An 18,066-nucleotide genomic window follows, 5' to 3' on the forward strand; every position below is an offset into this window, starting at 1 on the left:
TCAGAATTCTCTGAATCTTTTTTTCGTAAAAAACTTTCAATTTTCAATCTTTTCAATCGATATTCCATACCCAATTCCCTCTATTTTTAACTTCTTTTGCCTCGTTAAATGAATGTTCTTCCAAATAGCGGCGAAAAAAAAAAATGTTTCTTTTCATCGCTTAATATTGTTCCTGCTTTCAACTTACAGCTGCAACTGCTCTCAAATGATTTATATTCGGGGTAAATTGATTTGGAAGAACAAAAAAGTACGATTTTTTTTTCTGCGGTCGGTATCAATTTCAGGAAACGGTTCAAATTGCACGACTTGATTTTGGTTGGTTTCTTATTTGTTTCGTTTAGATTTTATGGCAATGTTTTGTTGGCTCAATTAAATTTCTAATTATTAAATCAACACTTTAACAAGATTATCGAACTTACACTGTAAAAAAATTCCGAAACGTTACTGGCTATTTCCGTAGAACGTCTCGGGATTTCACACGCTTTCACCTATTTCCCCGTAAAAACAAGTATCATCACAAAAAAGTTTCCTAAATCGCTACAAGTTGCACGCGTGCAGACTTGTCACTGTTGTGGAAAATATTTTTAGCAACCAGTTTAAAGATTCAATGAGTGTGTTTATTAAGTGTATATCGGCCTAAAGTTGCTTATGGCCTGTCCAGACTGACTAAGCTCCCAATGAGAGCGAAAATGTCAATGGATCGCTACAGCTTTGCAAGGCGGGAATTGCAGGCAAGAGATATGCTTGGTTCCTTCTTGCATAGCTTTAGTCGTGGTCGCTCTGATATTTATGGAGCCTTCTTAGTAAAGTAGGAAGGTTCTAATCAATTATACTGAACCTGATTAATTTTTCTTGAAGGTTCTAGAGACATAACTGGCTTTAACAGGGCAGATTTCGCACGTCTTCATAAAGTTTCAAGGTTAATTTCAGAAAGGTTACTGACTTTTAGCGGAAAGCGTTACTGGTTTTTCCAAGATATGTTACTGGAAAAAATTGGGCACATCAGCTGCCCATTATTTTTCAGGAACGTTTCTGAATCGTTTTTACAGTGTACGCTTTAATGGCCTTCTTTTTACGAATTTACTATATATTGTTTAATAGTTCACCCTCGGGTGCCCCAAACTTAAATTTTTGGGAGGGCAGAAATTATCACTTTGCCGGATGGAACTCCAAATTATGCATAAAGATGATAATTTTGCCGAATGGAGCTCCAAATTTCGCCGAATGTTGATACTTCTGCCGAATATAACTAAAAATGTTGCCGAATGGCACTCCAAATTTCGCCAAATTATGATAATTTTGCCAAAGAGAACTCAAAATTTTGTCGAATGATGATAACTTTGCCAAAGAGAACTCAAAGTTGGGTCGAATGATGATAATTTTGACGAAGAGCACTCCAAATTTTGTCGAATGATGATAATTTTGCCAAATCGTCAGACAAAATTTGCCAAATACCTCCCGTGACTTCCCATCGGGGTGCCCCTGAGTTCAGCCTTTTAGAGTTCAAAACGTGTATACTCTTCTTGGAAATGGAAAAAGGTTCTATGAATAATCTGGTGAAAGTTCATAAGTATAGTAGCCATCCTTACTTTCCCAGATAGCGCACATAATGCTTAAATATTTTACAATCGTTAAAAAAGGATTGTGAACCGTATTCTTAGTATTAAAGAAAACAAAGTCTGCCAAATTATATCCTCCTTATAGCTAAGCAAATTAACGAAACCGTACACACACTACGAATTCATAAACCTTTTTTTTTTTCAGTTATACTTTTTCAGCTATTTTTTATTAATCATAAATTGAAAAATGTTTCCTTAAATTGTATGAATATGATTAGTATGAATCTAATGTAAAAATGGAATTAAAATAAATTATGAAAATGTATTGATTTTGTTGCTATAACACTTTAAATGGAAAATATGTCAAAAATGATCCATTTTACCCCTCCTTACGATGATCAAAACAAAAATTAATGCTAAATGAGCTTTATACATAACGATTTTAATTTAAAAGTTAAAAAATAATGAGCAGTTTACAACTCTAAATCAATAAAAAAGCTAACACGAGAAATTCTGAATGTCCTATCATAGCTTCAAAGTAAGGAACATTTTTTAAATCTCACACGAGAACATAGCACACATTTACAACGTTTAGTGAATTAAAACTGCTTATTACTTTCACACTAGGAAATCGCCCATCAAGGTATGACGGGTGAAAATTGCTTCGACATTTGAACGAAGCAATTGCCTGTTTGGTGATATTTTGATCGTTGAAAGTTTAACCCTAACCCCAGTGGATTAACCCTAAACTCCAGTAGATAATGTTCATTGTTAAACACTTTTTCGTTTCTTCATTCTCCTAAAACTAGTCTTACCAGTAAAACATTGAAGTTACAGGATCCAGTTCAGCTTGTCAGAATAAAGCATTTCCCTGCATGTCAAACATTACCAAAAAATATCATCGAGTTATTATGCTGTTGTCCGAGTTTCATTGTTGATGACGTCTGAGCGTTACTCGATCAGTGAATTCGCTATTATACATATGAGGACTGGTATGGTTAAGAGAAAATAGGATCACTTTTTAAATTCCAATCAAGCTCCACACTCATGAGGAGTTCCTTAAGGACTTCTTAAAGCACGCAACTCAATTCGCAAAATATCATTTCTATTCTCAAACTTGATCAATAACTCTGTGTTTTCTAGATTTTTCGAAAAGGAAAGAGACTGCAGCTGATTTTGGAAAGTTCTCTACAAAACCCTATTGAGATCTGGTTTGTGCAGTAACAAAACTAACATTTTGCACGGTAATGGTTGTATGTTTTAATCGTAAAAGAACACATTGCCGTAAACATGGTCCTCCGATTTTCATGTAAAAATTGCTTTATAATTTCAAATTTCATCCGACTCAACTGTGAAAAAAATGACTATTTGATTATTATAAGAGATACTTTAAGCTCTCCTGCAAGCGTATTTCGCATGGAAGTCGGAAGTTATCCTTAAAAAATGTAGCCAAGCGTGTGTTCGTGGTTTGTATTTTAAATAAATATTTAGCAGAAAATGGAGATTTTCGCAGAAAATGGAGAAAAAAAGCAACTGGAATTCAACAAAAAATACATTTATATGTTTTGTGATTTTTTTTCAAAATTTAAACTATCAAATGTCTATTTGATAGTTTGAATTTTTAAATTTGATAAAATGTGTACTATATGTTGATTTTCAAAATAGTACAAATTTCTTTTATTCCTGCCATCATCCATCTCATCCTCAGAAAGTTTGTTGTAGTCTGAACAAGTATTTTCTGTTTCGTATATTTTAAAATACCAAAATGAATTTCACTCCTCTAAAAATGTCTAGGAGTACTTTCACGCTTTGGAAAAATCCCAAGCTATATAATAATCACGTAATCAGCTTACGTCATTCTCGAACGGAAAAGAAAACAACTTGGAAAACGCGAGGCGAACTAAATATAAACGAAAAAGAATGAGATTCCATCTTTCGAGATGAATTTTTACTCCAAACATATGATTTGTAGACTATATTTTTCACCGTGAAGTTACACCACTTTCAAAATAAACGCTCCAAATATACTCTTCACGTTTTGGCACAATCATCCGTGCGAATCTTTAGCAACCTCGTGAAACACTTGTTCCAAACCCAATTCTTTCTCTGTTGCTGAAGAAGAAATGGCGTAATTTGTATGCTCATCCCTCTGCGAAAAATGCGAGTTGGCAGCCAATGTCATCGTTCCTGAGAAGGCGCCAACAAGGATCAAGGGTCAGTGCCTCCCACATCAAATTCTCATAACCCTCATGGATTCTATGATGTAATCATCCCCTAATCCTTCACTGCTCTTTCATAGGGGCCTCTATTTATGAGTGGCAATATTTGTAGTGTTCAGGAGTGGGAAGGTGTCTGACCTTATTGTGCGAAAAGTTGGATAAACTCGTAAAGCTGATGGAATTTATTAACACGGTTTTCAGGAAATACAATTTAGTTAGTTTTTATGCCGCTGTCATCGAATATTTTAATGTATTTCCAATAAAATGCGTTTAAATGTACGTTATGGGAACTAATTTTCTGTCTTTCTTTCTTTTCATTTCGACGAAGAATTTTCGACTCTATGCAAGGCAAAAACTTCTTATCTGCAGTTTTCGAGATATTCGAAGAAATGCGTTTTTGCCTTAATACTAAAAATAGGGAAAACAATAGGGGATACTAACACTAGGGGTTGGAATTAGACGTTTTTTACGCACCTTTTTACGGCGGAAACCAAAAGAGCAAGCTTGTACAATAAAGCTAACGTTCAATAGATGACAAACGTGCAGAGGGGGGGGAGGGGAGAGACATAGAGAGAAAATTTTAGTTCTTGACCTTTTCCTGCCCACGGCAGTAATGAGATTTTATACATTTTCGGCATTACATACTAAAAATTCATATATTTTGTTTTGAAAGAAGATGATTAAATATTCACGGAAAACAACTTACAGACTCAAAATGTACAGCAGCTATGTTTTTTATTATGAGTGAGCCAGCGAAAAAAGAGCAATAAGGCACAAGTTAAAAAAAAAAATCGGCATACAGATGCTTTTTCTTAAGTGCAAAAACTTACCTCTCGCAATACTTCTATTCGCTGCATAAGAGTATCCTTGTATTTAAGCAAGTATTGCAATAGCAAAATAATTACGGAAAAAATCCAAAAATGTGGATATTAATAGGTGCACATATACATTTAATTCACCTAGTTTCAGCAGCCACATGAAATAGCAGCCAAGCATAGTGAAGTGTTTAAACATGCTTAATTAAATTAAGTTCAAAAGCTGATTTTTTTTGGTTTATCCTTGAAAGAAGCTGCGCAAAGATCATTCAGTTTGTAAATTGAGAGATGGATTAAGCATTAAATTTGCAGTCTTAAAAGTTACTCCCGATATATGAAACTCTATTCAGCAAACTTTATCGTCATCCGAATATTTTAAGTAGTTTACTAAATCTGCTGTTTGAGAAGAAATAGCATGCAAAAATAGATTCGATTTTTTAAAATAAAAATCGAATTTCTTGATAACGCAAAACATATAATAGTTTGTAAGTTTGTTGAAGGCTATCCTATGAGTTTGATAACTTATTCATTAATGTTAATGGAGATATTGCACATTAAATATTTAAGGAAATAATTTGTAATTTCAAAAGCAATCTCATTTCCTTTTACCCTTGTTTTTCGAAAACAAGTTTTAAAATTCAGGGAAATAAATTTTCAGATAATAACGCAAAAATTCATTAATTTCACCGATGTCTTCATTACAATATTTCACTTGACCTACAAATTACACAGAAGCGTAATCTTCTATGACTGGCAAAAATATTTTCGAAACTTTAAATTTTTTGTTGTGATGCAAGCATTTTAAATTTCAGCAACATGCTTTTAAATAAAGAAAAATTCTGGACGAAACTATTATTCTCGCGATGGATTGCGTATAGTACATTAATATTGCTTAAGAATCATTTTGCACAAATCTTTGACATAAATACGTTTCGTCATTAAGCTTTTTTATTTTTTATTATTTCTTGTTAGTTGAAATGCTATTAAACGTAAACAAATTTAAACGCACACAAAATGGAATCTAAAATTGAATATTCACTTTAAAAAAGTATTTTCGTGCCAATTTTTGAAGCTGTTTTGAAGTAAAATGTTTTATACATTTAAACTACTTGCTACCGTAGTCTTTTCATTCACAGCAACAAAGAACGCTTTCATAACTTTTGAATTATAACGAGATAGTTTCGACAAAATTTTCATAAAAGTAGTTTTTCATGAAAGAAGTGTTTTAAAAGAAAACACTTCTGAAAAACTTATATTAGACGATAGATTATATATTAGACTTGTCAATTGTTTATAGCATGGATTCTCAACAGCTGGTTCGGCGGATAGGCGTACGTTCGCGAAAAAGTTAGACGGTCGTTGGTTTTTTTTCTTGTCCGAATATGAAAAGATTTGTGATAAAAATCAAGTGGCAATGATGATTTTGTACAATATTTTTTGAGTTGATGCGATACATTTCAGTTAGTTTTACACTCTATAATACTGTCTTTGAAGGCTCTGAATGCTTGACTAGAATGTCACTTGTTACATCTGGCTTTTTTTTTTTTTAATATTTTATTTTTATTACATTTTGTAGTATATTTTATTTTTTATGTAAGTTAAAAAAACAAAAAATAAAAAAAAAATGAAATATGCAAAACTTGTATTTGACGATATTGTAATATATTAGTTGTTTATAGTAAAAAAATAAATCTTCGACACATACATTCAATTAAATTATCTTGTGTTATTCGTAGAAGAAGTGTTTTTAAAAGAAAACAACCCCAAACATATATTTGACGGTAGTTTTACTTGATAGTGGTTTCATAATATAGAAGAAAAGCTACGATACATACAATTAGATGCAAATATCTGTTGTTTCTTCTCATACTCAATAAAATAAAACCAACTCAAGTGTTTTAAGGAAAGGTTGTCGTATTTTCGTTTTTTTATGGAAAGTTATCTTCTTTCCTATGCAATTAGGAGAGTGTATGTAAGTCTAAAAAAAAGCAAAGAATCAAGAAAATTTCAACATTAACTATTCATTTCAGCAAGACGGGGATTTTCGCTCGAAGCAACTTTCTCAGCGAGAAGCAGTTTTAAAAATTCACTTCGGCTTTCCTTCTGTCTTTGAGCTTTTTCAGAGCTTTGCGTGCTACCATTGAAGAATATAAAACAATAGAATTATCCATTTAGCTTGGAGAAAGCTCTAAAACAAACATTAATTTCTTTTTAAAAAATTAATGGCAGAGCTCTAAATGCACGAGAGTGTAAACATACGTTATTTTTAGCGAACGATCTCGCGTAAAAATAAACTTGTCAAGGCTTAAAATTTGAGTTGCCAAGAATTTCTTTTTGAATTCATGTTTCAACGCTATACTACATTTATTTCTAATGGAAGCCGCTTTGTAAATACTGTTAAATTTCTCCGACTTGCGTCAACAAACAATTAAACTTAAAGAAGTGTCTTTAAGTCAGGAAGAAATAACATATTTGGTTTTTTGGTGATCTAGTTCGTCCTTTTGAAAGTTGATAATTGTGTCGATTCAATGTTTATGAGAAATATTAGATGATGTTCAATAAATTTCTTAAAGGTCCTAAAACAGCATTTTTATTTTGCACATCCATTTTTGCAGACTATAAAAGTATTAGGATAATCTACGGGCATGGTTAAGGTTTTTTTTTTAATAAATTTTGTACCCAAATGTTGCACATGGAAAAAAACTAATTCGAAGATGCACTTCTATAGCTGCGATATTTTCATCAATTTTCAATTCATTAATTCTCTTTTGAAATAAATTGGAATACACTCTTTTAACCTTACATAGTCTACACATTTAGTCATGATCATATTCAAAACAAATAATGGACATGCTAATTGAGGTCAATAATTTTCAGTAAATATACAAAAAAGTATTTACTTTTTATTTCACTTCAAAGTTCCAATTAAAGTGATATTTACGGGAAAAGTAACATTTGCATTTATAAAAATTTAAATTTTTGAATTATCAAAGTTTTCTGACTTTTTTTTCTGAACAACATGTTAATAACGTTTGATGCGTGTGTAAACTAATTTTAAAAAGCTAAATAAGTAATTATTTTGAAATTTAATTTAGCTTTTAGCCATTTCGTCCCCAATTTTTTTCAGAAAGTTGTCTATTTTCAAGTAAACATAATGGGGCCTATCAGTATAAAGCTGCAGCATATCAATATCTTTCAAGGAATTCTAAGCCGAACATTTCTTTGAAGTGTTAGATGATTTTTTTTTTTTCACTGTTTGAGATTTCAAAAGAAATCTCTTTCGGATACTTCAAGGTATGGAAGTAAAAGTATAGTATCCTTTTTGTTTTTATAAAATTGATTTTTAAGAATGGAAGTTAACTGTTTCATGGTTAAATGATTCTTAAATCAGCCATATCACATCGATATTTTATCCAAAAATGATATACATTGAAAATGATTTGTCATATATAGCGTCTAATATTCTTTCCTGCATCCAGATTTCACAATTTTTTGTTCTACTCTCTACACGTGTAAACAACCTTTCCTTTAAATAGTATATTTGAAAATTTCAAAAGGAAAGGAAAACGACTTTATTATTCAAAGTTTCCTTTCCTTTCTAGTTCAATACATTAATTAATCAATTATAATCCACTAAGAATTTCATTTGTAAAATACATAAATATTTTCTGTTAATTGAAATATTGCTATTTATTACATGCGAAAGTACATTAGCTGGGTTTTAAAGTGCTCCACTTCTTTTATCATAAACAGTTAGTCATTGGTGAATTTAATAGTTACAAAAGAATACATTTAATATTATTAATTCTGAACAATAATTATAAAGCACTCAATGTTCTGTGCTCACTAAGAAATAAGCAAGAACGTACTAAACAAACTAAACCATGAAAATTGAAAAATGTTTTTACTTTAACAAAAGTTTTTTTTTCTTTTTTTTAACTGCAAAAGCACTTGATTTTACATCATGGGCCTTAATGTATTGCACATGCATGAGATTGGTGCTAAAAGTTGAATTAAAGAAACTAAAATAATATAAACCAAATCTAAAAATTTAACTTTTTTTTTAAATATTGAATGTACTGATCTTTATGTTACAAAAGCTACGATGGCTTGTTTAAAAAAAAAATGTATTTTAACTCATATATACTGGCACCAAATCTTTCTTTACTAAAGAGAATTCTGTAACATCATTTGCAGTTTTGAGGTGGCAATCTATGAGTAGGTGCCAAGAAAAGAGCATGAACAGGTTTGATGTCATACATGGATCTGCACATACATCCTAAATAATATGTTTTGCCAAGAAAGATGTCCCGTAAGCCTTCCTTCCCTACTACCGTAATAGATTGAGGCAGTCAGAAGCAAAGGGATGTAAATGGATATTTTCAAGTTTTGAGCAAAACGCGTTTAAAGATAACGTTCTAGGTAGGCTTTCATTGAAGTTTTTTTCTAAACCATGCAGCAAAGCAGCATCTACCAGGGCTACAAGTATTCTGCCGTGTGCAGGTAAACGGCAGTATCTGCAGAAATGAGTTTTCGAGATATTTGAAGAAACGCGTTTTGAACGCCATACTAACAATGGGGAAATGTTGGAATTTGACATCTTTTTTGCACCTTTTTTTTTCAAAGGAAACTAAATAAGCGAGCTTGTACAATAAAGATAACGTAAAATAGATGACAAAAATGCAAAAAAATCAAAAATGAAAAATTTGCAGTTACTGCCCTTTACTTGTACACGGCAGTATTGCCTCTTGCCCCAAGACAGAAATGAAGTTATCCTACAATTTGCGCTGGTTACCTCCAAATTTTTAATTTTGCCACTTACACCCCTTTGCTTCTCACTGCCTCGTGCGTTATCCTTTAAGGCTTTTAAAAAGAATGAAGCATTGTAATAGATGGAGAATGTTGCCCGCAACCTCCATTTCAACACACCTTCTGCTATAAAGGGGTTAAAAGCTACCATTTTAAGATTTTATATGCACAAAAGCTTAAACGAAAAGTCTATTTTTGCTTTTAAGATCCCGAGGGGAAATATTTAAGCCTACGCCAGGGTAAAAATAACCCTTACCAGAACTATTGATTTTCGTTATGCGCTTGTATTTTTGCCGCGGAAAAACGCGAGCTTCCAAACTGCTTGATGAATTATGTACGAAGTATTATCGAAAGAATAATTTCCCTCTTTGCCGGTATTTTTTTCACCTAATGATTCTTAGTCTAGAACTCCTAAAAGTATTTTCATCTTTTCAGTTGTAAGTAATAAATAATAAATTTTCGTTATTGTACTTACCCTTGCTCACACACCAAGTGCTATTTCATTTTTCTTTCTAGGATTTATTGCCTCCGAAATACAATTTATTTATGTCGAGTAAAAAAAAAGAGTAGCTTTTCTTCATTTTAAGCAAGAATAGTTATGATAAAGAGGCCTTTGAGTTTTTAAAAATGTATACAGAAAATTCTGTTATTGTGTCTATTATGAGAAAATAGTTAATTTATTGAAATGCATGAATATAAAAATGAGAGTAGAAAAAGAAACACACATACACACAATCAGAGCGAGAGAGAGTTTACGTAATAGTCCTGCGGTAAGCAAAAATCGTCTGGAAAAAATATTTCGTAATATTTACACTTTTGGTATTAAAGCGAAACTTTTTTTAACAAGCAATTGAAGTATAAAAAATATTTAAAATTTATCTAAACTATTTATACATAATAATACTTTCGCGCACTCGATTAAAAATTTAACTCAGGTTTTAAGCAAACTTTGATTTAAAAATGATTAAAATAAAAATCTACACTTTAGATATTTATAAAGTGGGGCTTTGTTAATTAGTGTAAATAGTACCGTAAAATTTCGAATGAACAGATTACTTGAATGATGTGAAAGTTTTGAAATACTTAGAACAATGTTTCAATTCCTTGAAATAAATACAAATTTAGAAAAAAATCGAGTTTTTGTTTAAATGTCATTTTATTGCGAATAGCATTGCTTAAAAATATAACATTTTAGTTTCAGACCACCCAACCCGATTCAATATTTTTTTTATTTTAAAAAAATATGTAATTTATAGTGCTTCTCTATAAGAGGTTTTAAGCAGTCTTTGATTAAACAATATAAGAATCTAAACTTTAGATATTTATCAAGTGGAGCTTTGTTAATTAGTGTTAAATAGTACAGTAAAATTTTGGATGAACAGATTACGTGAATAATGTGAAGTTTTGAAATACTTAGAACAATATTTTAATTCCTTGAAATAAATTCACATTTAGAAAGAAATCGATTTTTTTTTTTAAATGTCATTTTATTGCGAATAGCATTGCGTAAAAATGTAACATTCTAGTTTCAAACCACACAACCAGATTCAATAATATTTCATTTTATTACAAAAAATATAATTTATAGTGCTTCCATATGAGATTTTTGTATCGCTTTGCAGGCTTCATCTCTTGCGAAAGATGGGAGCTGGTTTGGGGAAGCTATTTGCTTTTACGAGAGAAAAAATAGAAAAAATAATAATTTTATTGCATAGAAAAATCTATCTTTCCAACGCCATTATTGTTAAACTAATTTACGGATGTATACGACACATTCCGATTAAACATTTGTGCAGAGTATTTTACATATGCGTATGATTAAATTGGTCACTGAAAGCTACATGATTGCTACATTGCCTCCCTGTAATCATAAAATATTTTTCAGTTGTAAAGGGCGAAACCATCGTGACGAATAATTAACTGTGTTATTATCAAACGCAATGGGTGTTTTATAGAGGAAACTGAAACCTTAGCAGCTTTGAGAAATGCCGAATTCCGACTTTTTTTATATTTCTCTATTGTTGAAGTCGGAACCACCTTGTCATTATTTTTATCGTATGCAGAACTATGCAATTTAGAGTCAGGCAGTTCGATGTACTTCTTTTAGTTTTTCTGCACTTCTTTTAGTTCTGAAGACATCATCCAAGTTAAGCACTGCCTAGAGAGGTTTTTTGTCATATGAGAGAACAAATAAATGCCCTTAGAATATATACTTGTCTTCACCGTCTTTAAATAATAAGTTGGTATGTAAGACAGTATTATTGGACAAACGCTTTTGAAGAGAAATTATTTTTTCTTCTCTCTCTATTGTATCAAATTGCTGATCTTAGCTCAGACTGATTTTTGGAAACAAATTAAATGTATTCTTGATTTCCTTAGGAAAACAACTCCTTAATGTTCTTATCTTAAAATACATTACTTTAATTCACGCTAAAGTAATTATTAGTTAGTAACGCAGTAGCCTTAATGGCCTGCAATGCATTTTTTTTTATAAATTAATTTATGACAATGCAAGAAATACGGAACTACAGCTCTAATAATAATAATTTAAAAAAAAAATATTTTACAATAAGAAACAGTAGTTTATACAAAATCCATGCATCATGTCTTTCGTTTTTAAATTATTAATTTATTTGTAGCAAAGTTTACCAGGGATAAAATTTCCCATACAAGAACTTCAAAACTATTATGGAACGAAACCACCAAACAATTCTTTTTAGCTTCAAAAACACTTTTAATTGAATTCATCTTTGTTCTTTGAAAATATTGTTCATCGGCTTTTATGCAGTTCGTTTGAATTTAGGTTAGCCTAGGCTTTTTAACTACTAATAATACATTTTTAATTGTTATTACAAGGTTTTTAGTTTTCCTACTAACTTCGAAAAACATCATCTTTGGCAGTTTTTTTTTCTCAGTTTTAAACTAGTGTAAAATTTGACAGGATTAGATTTTTTTCTATTCTTATCAGTCAAAGAACTTTTATACTCGAAATATGAAAAACTAAATCGAACTTTTGAGGAGAAATATGCCAATAATCCGTTTAAGGAGATGATTGAATTTTGTGCAAAATCTTTCAAATTTGACTGAAGGCAAGATTTCACAGCGTTTAAACAAACATATAAACATTCAGATTTATACGTCGAAGTTCACTTTGAATATACTTAAATTTAGCGCGGGAAATTAAAGCAATTAATAAATTTTTGCAATCAATGTAAGTTTAAGTTGGATTTCCTTTTCTTTCGTGAGGTTATAAAATCTCTTAGGAGAAATCAGCTACTAGATTGTTGGCAAATATTGTAATTTTACTTCTGATTTCATTTGTTTGGAAGGAAAATACAAACATTCAGCCGCTGAACTTTGTCAAGAAATTCAAGTTTGAATTTCTTTTATTGCGAAAGGAAATAAAATACCTTGGAAATAACTTGCTGCTTGATTTTGTGCATGGGTTTAAATTTTTAAGATTAAAAAAGTAATAAACTGTATGGAAAAAGCAAACAGAAAATACTTGAAATTAAAAGTGCGTTTCAGCGTACAATATGTGATGTTGTCAAAGGAAAATTCTCTATAAGCTTTGAACTTCATTTGCTTCTGGTAGAGAAGTAAATCTTTTGGAAACATTCGCCAGTTGAATTTGTTCAAGTAATGTAAATTTATTTCGGATTTACTTCATTTCGCTTGGGAAATAAAATCTCTCGGAAATAATCAGCTTCTTTTCTTTTTTTTTTTTTTTGTCAAATATTGTAAGTTTTAGAAGAAAAAAAACCCTTCCGTGAAAGCAGGAATGAATGAAATCTTATGTATGTTTCAGCTCACAAGAGGGGTGGGGAGACACTGTACAAGAATAAAACTCGAAAAGTTTGGATTTCTTTTGGTTCATAGAAGAAATAACATCTCTCATGGAAACATTCAGTTTTGGGAATTTTTCGTCATAGGGGAAAGTTTATTTAGAATTTCTGTTTCTTTATTTAAGAAAGGCTATATATATATATATATATATATATATATATATATATATATATATATATATATATATATATATATATATATATATATATATATATATATATATATATATATATATATATATTTCAATTTTGCAGAAACATTTTGACAATGATTCGCAATGTTTCCATTTTGCAGTATCTTTCTGACCAAAGGTTCGCAATGTTTCACAATTTAGCTGTATCATTCTGTCAATGGATAGCAAAGCTGCACAGATGAGTTCTTGCAGATTAGACGTTTGTGGTACGACAAAAATCTCACACATTGATCACTGCTACTGAAAAAAAAAGAAACTTAATATATTTTTCGAAAAAATCATGCATCTGTTATTTTAATGTACGTAATAGTCTTGAAAATAAAAAAAAATGTTTGAAATTCGGTCCTCTTTTGTGCCAACTAAGTATTTTGGGACTGGCACAAAATTTTGAAGCAATAATTAAAATTTATATTTGTCATTTCTTATGCTACAATCTCCTGCGAAATATTTTAATAATATGAACCTAAATTGAATTTTTTTTTATTCCAGCTGCAGGTATCCAATCCCAAAAAGTTGGTTTTGTTAGAAAAGTATGATGCTTTATACTAAGTTTCGAGCAATTGAATGCTAATAAAAAAGTATAATATACTAGTATATATATTAGTAGTATATTGTAAAATAAAAAACAGTTGAAAACTTTGTATTGAGCAATAAGTAAAATGACACAACGTGTATAAAGTACAAATACGTTGACGTAATAGTTTCCGGTTCCTTGTCTATTTACTTTGATTCCTTTCATTTTTAGTTCATTTATCGTTTGATTTGCATTGGTGAACCATTCATTCTTCTTTTTATGCACTGATGAAGGGGCTTGCATTTGATAGACTCGAAACAGCTGTTTGCTGAGTTTTTAGCTCTCTTTTAAATACTTTTATTTGTAATTTTTCACATTGTGCCATTTTACTTATTAGTAGTATAAACTAGTCACAATTATAAATGATAGTAAGAAATATAGTAAAAATTGTAGATTTCTAATAATAGTTAAAAAACAGCAGTTTAAGTCAGAGATTTTTGTTTATTGTTTAAAATCAATTGTAACACGAAAATGCATATAAAGCTTTGAAAGTCATCATTTGAAAAACCTCACAGAATTCAATTAATTTAAGGTTTAATCACAACTCAGTTTGATTAGGCATTAGTGTTTCATTTCTGGATGCTTTGCAGATATTTTGCTTTTTTTATACCTCGCAAATAGTCCCCGAATCTTAAGTCATCCTTATTGATTGGCTAAGTAACCAACGTTTCCTAATTCCAGGTGATGCTAAGAAACACCATCTTATTTTTTCAGACTAGTGTCTAATATCCTGGGCTAATGAATTTTCAAATAATTGTATCAGGCAGGTAAACAGAAGTCCATTAATGAAATTCTCAAGGCTTAATACATATAAGAATTTTTTCTTGCATTGTAGTTTTATTCTTAGCTCGAGAAAAACCTTTTCCGTGTTATTGATCCAAAACAAAGCTATACATACAAAAGCCACGAATACATATTCCTTGAATTCGACGTATATTTCGTAATATACCTTAATGAATTCAGCTGGGATTTTTCTCTATTAAATTGTCTATTAAATAGTTAAAGTATCAGTCGAAATATTTGCATTTGGTATGCATATTCTTTCTCTATAAAATCTTGCTGAATCAAGTTCGAATTTAGCATGTATAAAGCCATTGCATTAAGTAACTTGATGTATGCCGACTTGAATACAATCCGACTAAGGTAACGTTTCGTTCCCTCTTGTAAAGGGTGCTTTGTAGAGGTATAGAACATTAAGTCGTTAGCACTATTGGATCTGTGGGCCATTTTGATAGTTGTCACTTGTTTTGTGTTTAGTTGGTTTGCCATTTCATCATGAGTAGACAACAGGACGGTGCAACACGCCACACAGCGCGTGTCACAATTGATTTATTGAAAGAAACTTTCGGTGAACGAATAATTTCGCTTAATGAACCCGTGAATTGGCCTGTGAGATCATGCGATTTAACTACGTTGGACTATTTTTTGTGGGGCTGTGTGAAGTCTCAGTTCTACACCAATAAGCCACAGACGATTAACGCCTTTGACAAGAACATTCGCCACATATCACTCACATACGGCCCCCATTGCTGCAAAAAGTGATAGAAAATTGGACTTCCCGATTAGACGTTCTCCAAGCCTGCCGAAGTAGCCATATATTACATTTAAATAAAAATGGCAAAGAATCATCTTTCGAATAAAGCCAAATTCATGGCGATTTATATCATTTAACAGTGTTTTATTTGAACCTAAAGCTCTATACCTCTAAAAAAAACACCCTTTATTAAACAACTGTCACGCGACAAATATTTTGATCTCATACATCTAAGGTTGCCAGCGTTATTCTGAATACCATCAATAAGCACTAACTTGTATATTTTTTTATTTAATTAATTCTGTAAATCATCAGTTAACCCTAATTCAGACATTTGTATTCAATTGCAAAGAACATGACTGTGATTGGTTACTTTTCATAGAAGGGAAGATATCTTTTCAAGAAGAGTTAAAACGGTAAAACAAAAATAAGTGTTTTTTTTTTTTTTTTTGTTTTTTATTCGTTTGTTTGGTATCCCATATTTATATGCAGTTATGCTGCGTTAGCCGAGTTGCTAAAATGCTGCATCTCTTTTCTTCTAATCTCTGTTTCTCCTGAATGCTAAGTAGTAAACTCCGGATTATTCGTGGAACAGGTAGCTCGGTAATCGCGGATAAGCGAATCCGCGGATAATCCGCAAACTAAGTTAAAAATGATTCTAATGTATGCAGTAGCTTTAGAAATATCAACAACGCTCGCATGCATTTAAATTATAGCTAAAATGATAATAGTGTACAAAAATGTACGTAAAAGCTAAAAAAGGATCACTCATTATTACAAATGGATTATACACATTCGCGAACAAATAGTGCAAACATATTAACTGAAACAGATCAAGCTAGGTTGCATTAAAATGCATAGGGGAAGGAAATTTTCTGAACAAGACTGATCTGGTAACTCGATTACGCTCGTAAGTAGAGTACATTTAAAGTATTCAAATTTGTAGATTTGAAATTCTGGTTTAATCTAGTCAGGCTTTGGTGGTCATATGGAAGATTTAATGTCACTGGAAGGGAGGAGTAAGAAAGAAATAGGAATGTCTAGAAATAAATTGTGCATTAAGATGTGTGCTTTTTTTTTTTTTTTTTTTATCTACAATCAGTTAATAATCGCCCTTTTTTTTTTTTTTTTTTTTGTTAATGTATGAAAGTTCACGTATAAGCCACTCGCGATAATCGGGAGTTTAAGTTGAGCTTTTAAAGAAACATTTCAGAAATAAAGAAAAATATTACTTCTCCGAGCTTTCCGATGAAAGTATAGATGAATATTCAGTTTTTTAATTGAACCTCTCAGGAATCAATATAAAACCACGGACCACGTGCATGTAAATGCAGAATGTCACACACTACTTTTCAATAGTAATCATAAAAGCATAATCAAAAAGCGTCATATTGTAGTTACACTCTTTCTTTATGTCGACTATAAGCTCAGTTTGTTGTGTTCGTCCATTTAAAAGATTATTTCATATGATGTTAATCCGTGTTGACGAAATCAAAAAGACACTTCATCGGTGTTCTGGAAAAAGTCACAAAGCTCATTTAACGAACTACTACAAGCAGTTAAAATTCCCAGTTAGTTATTGCATGATGCAAACCAATCATACAGCATAACGTTTAAAGAAGTCAATAACCGTACTATATAAGTTGCAAAGTAATTCTTCCTTTGTAACGATTCGAAAGTTAAAATTAACAGCGTGTCAAAACTGGAGCGGTGGATCCAAAGGCTCCTGAATACCAACGGTATTTAGTATTAATGCATCAGCTTTCATTAAAAATCTCAATGAGTGAAACCAAAGAAAAAAAAACATTCAATTTACTGACTGATTCATATATATATATTAGGGTGTCTCAAAAAAATGAAAGTCGTTTTTTTAAAACGCATACCCTCTTATTTTTTTCCTTTTATATCAAAACCGTTGAAAAAAAAGTTTCATGTAATTTGAAGCACGGTAACCCGTGCCGACTTGCGCCTAAAGGCCTAAACGTGTAAATAGCACGTGTATTCATATAAGCAAGCGAATGCTGGCGACGCGATATTTTGCAAAGCTCAAAACAGCTGTAAATAGTGCACAGAAAACAAATGAAAACAGAAAAACATATGTTGGGGGGAGGGGGGCTTATCCGTAGTAATTTGCAAACCGTCAAACATGTCAGTACGAATACATTCCGGTCAGCGAGCGCAGTATAGTCCTTCCATATGGAATGAAACATGGCAGTGGAATTGCAAAGTTTGAAAAAAGGGATATTTTTAATAGGAGTCGTAAAACAACAAACTACGGGCTTGAAACTTCCCTCTAACGGACAAGTTCTGTCGGTTTTGTTTTATAACATTCAAGAAGTAAATTTAACCATCAGTGAAAGTGCAAATATCGCTATTCGGGAATGCATCATCTTTTGGGAAATAGCACGCGTTCCCACCAAAAAATAAATTGCTAAATTGTGTGAATAAACTTAAAAACCTGTATCAAATCTAGAGAGACTTACAAAAAAATGCAGAGAAACTGCAAGAAGTATTCAG

The sequence above is a fragment of the Uloborus diversus genome, chromosome 10, assembly GCF_026930045.1.
Source record: "Uloborus diversus isolate 005 chromosome 10, Udiv.v.3.1, whole genome shotgun sequence".
Taxonomy (NCBI): domain Eukaryota; kingdom Metazoa; phylum Arthropoda; class Arachnida; order Araneae; family Uloboridae; genus Uloborus; species Uloborus diversus.